This window comes from Rutidosis leptorrhynchoides, chromosome 11, assembly GCF_046630445.1.
Source record: "Rutidosis leptorrhynchoides isolate AG116_Rl617_1_P2 chromosome 11, CSIRO_AGI_Rlap_v1, whole genome shotgun sequence".
Lineage (NCBI taxonomy): Eukaryota > Viridiplantae > Streptophyta > Magnoliopsida > Asterales > Asteraceae > Rutidosis > Rutidosis leptorrhynchoides.
The window spans coordinates 257,765,001-257,768,579 of record NC_092343.1 but is presented as its reverse complement, the minus strand read 5'-3'; positions in this window follow the sequence as shown (position 1 = coordinate 257,768,579).

Sequence of the window (3,579 nt, the reverse complement as noted above, 5' to 3'; positions counted from 1 at the left end):
ATTTGGGTTCCCCGCAATATATGCGTCAAAGTAAACACATCGTAACTTATGGGTTTCCCAATGTGATATCCCCCATCTTTCAAACGAAAGTCTCTTATAAACCAAGACATTCTTGGAACGTTCTTCGAATGTCTTACAAACTGATCTCGCCTTAAATAGTTGTGCCGAAGAATTCTGGCCGACTCTAGACAAGATTTCATCAATCATGTCTCCGGGTAGGTCTCTTAAAATATTGGGTTGTCTATCCATTTTGTGTTTTTAAACTGTAAAATAGACAAGAGTTAGATTCATAAAAAAAAATACTTATTAATACAAGCAATTTTTACATATATCATAAAGCATAAGAACACTATATTCCATATATTACACCACACGAATACAACTATCTTATTCCGACTCGCTCGTTTCTTCTTCTTCGGTTTTGGTTCGTTTTGCCAAGTTTCTAGGGATATATGATGTTCTCCTAATACGAGCCGTCGTTGTCCACATTGGTTTAGAAAAACCTGGTGGTTTAGAGGTTCCCGGGTCATTGTTACAACTTAAGGACTTCGGGGGTTGACGATACATATAAAGTTCATCGGGGTTGGAATTAGATTTCTCTATTTTTATGCCCTTTCCCTTATTATTTTCTTTTGCCTTTTTAAATTCAGTTGGGGTAATTTCTATAACATCATCGGAATTCTTGTCGGAATCTGATTCATCGGAGAATTGGTAATCCTCCCAATATTTTGCTTCCTTGGCGGAAACACCATTGACCATAATTAACTTTGGTCGGTTGGTTGAGGATTTTCTTTTACTTAACCGTTTTATTATTTCCCCCACCGGTTCTATTTCTTCATCCGGTTCCGATTCTTCTTCCGGTTCCGACTCTTCTTCCGGTTCCTCTTCGGGAACTTGTGAATCAGTCCACAAATCATTCCAATTTACATTTGACTCTTCATTATTATTAGGTGAGTCAATGGGACTTGTTCTAGAGGTAGACATCTATCACATAATATCAAACACGTTAAGAGATTAATATATCACATAATATTCATATGTTAAAAATATATAGTTTCCAACAAAAATGTTAAGCAATCATTTTTAAAGAAAACACGGTCGAAGTCCAGACTCACTAATGCATCCTAACAAACTCGATAAGACACACTAATGCAAATTTTCTGGTTCTCTAAGACCAACGCTCGGATACCAACTGAAATGTCCCGTTCTTATTGATTAAAAACGTTCCATATTAATTGATTTCGTTGCGAGGTTTTGACCTCTATATGAGACGTTTTTCAAAGACTGCATTCATTTTTAAACAAACCATAACCTTTATTTCATCAATAAAGGTTTAAAAAGCTTTACGTAGATTATCAAATAATGATAATCTAAAATATCCTGTTTACACACGACCATTACATAATGGTTTACAATACAAATATGTTACAACAAAATAAGTTTCTTGAATGCAGTTTTTACACAATATCATACAAGCATGGACTCCAAATCTTGTCCTTATTTAAGTATGCGACAGCGGAAGCTCTTAATAATCACCTGAGAATAAACATGCTTAAAACGTCAACAAAAATGTTGGTGAGTTATAGGTTTAACCTATATATATCAAATCGTAACAATAGACCACAAGATTTCATATTTCAATACACATCCCATACATAGAGATAAAAATCATTCATATGGTGAACACCTGGTAACCGACAATAACAAGATGCATATATAAGAATATCCCCATCATTCCGGGATCCTCCTTCGGACATGATATAAATTTCGAAGTACTAAAACATCCGGTACTTTGGATGGGGCTTGTTAGGCCCAATAGATCTATCTTTAGGATTCGCGTCAATTAGGGTGTCTGTTCCCTAATTCTTAGATTACCAGACTTAATAAAAAGGGGCATATTCGATTTCGATAATTCAACCATAGAATGTAGTTTCACGTACTTGTGTCTATTTTGTAAATCATTTATAAAACCTGCATGTATTCTCATCCCAAAAATATTAGATTTTAAAAGTGGGACTATAACTCACTTTCACAGATTTTTACTTCGTCGGGAAGTAAGACTTGGCCACTGGTTGATTCACGAACCTATAACAATATATACATATATATCAAAGTATGTTCAAAATATATTTACAACACTTTTAATATATTTTGATGTTTTAAGTTTATTAAGTCAGCTGTCCTCGTTAGTAACCTACAACTAGTTGTCCACAGTTAGATGTACAGAAATAAATCGATAAATATTATCTTGAATCAATCCACGACCCAGTGTATACGTATCTCAGTATTGATCACAACTCAAACTATATATATTTTGGAATCAACCTCAACCCTGTATAGCTAACTCCAACATTCACATATAGAGTGTCTATGGTTGTTCCGAAATATATATAGATGTGTCGACATGATAGGTCGAAACATTGTATACGTGTCTATGGTATCTCAAGATTACATAATATATAATACAAGTTGATTAAGTTATGGTTGGAATAGATTTGTTACCAATTTTCACGTAGCTAAAATGAGAAAAATTATCCAATCTTGTTTTACCCATAACTTCTTCATTTTAAATCCGTTTTGAGTGAATCAAATTGCTATGGTTTCATATTGAACTCTATTTTATGAATCTAAACAGAAAAAGTATAGGTTTATAGTCGAAAAAATAAGTTACAAGTCGTTTTTGTAAAGGTAGTCATTTCAGTCGAAAGAACGACGTCTAGATGACCATTTTAGAAAACATACTTCCACTTTGAGTTTAACCATAATTTTTGGATATAGTTTCATGTTCATAATAAAAATCATTTTCTCAGAATAACAACTTTTAAATCAAAGTTTATCATAGTTTTTAATTAACTAACCCAAAACAGCCCGCGGTGTTACTACGACGGCGTAAATCCGGTTTTACGGTGTTTTTCGTGTTTCCAGGTTTTAAATCATTAAGTTAGAATATCATATAGATATAGAACATGTGTTTAGTTGATTTTAAAAGTCAAGTTAAAAGGATTAACTTTTGTTTGCGAACAAGTTTAGAATTAACTAAACTATGTTCTAGTGATTACAAGTTTAAACCTTCGAATAAGATAGCTTTATATGTATGAATCGAATGATGTTATGAACATCATTACTACCTTAAGTTCCTTGGATGAACCTACTGGAAAAGAGAAAAATGGATCTAGCTTCAATGGATCCCTGGATGGCTCAAAGTTCTTGAAGCAAAATCATGACACGAAAACAAGTTCAAGTAAGATCATCACTTGAAATAAGATTGTTATAGTTATAGAAATTGAACCAAAGTTTGAATATGATTATTACCTTATATTAGAATGATAACCTACTGTAATAAACAAAGATTTCTTGAGGTTGGATGATCACCTTACAAGATTGGAAGTGAGCTAGCAAACTTGAAAGTATTCTTGATTTTATGAAACTAGAACTTTTGGAATTTATGAAGAACACTTAGAACTTGAAGATAGAACTTGAGAGAGTTCAATTAGATGAAGAAAATTGAAGAATGAAAGTGTTTGTAGGTGTTTTTGGTCGTTGGTGTATGGATTAGATATAAAGGATATGTAATTTTGT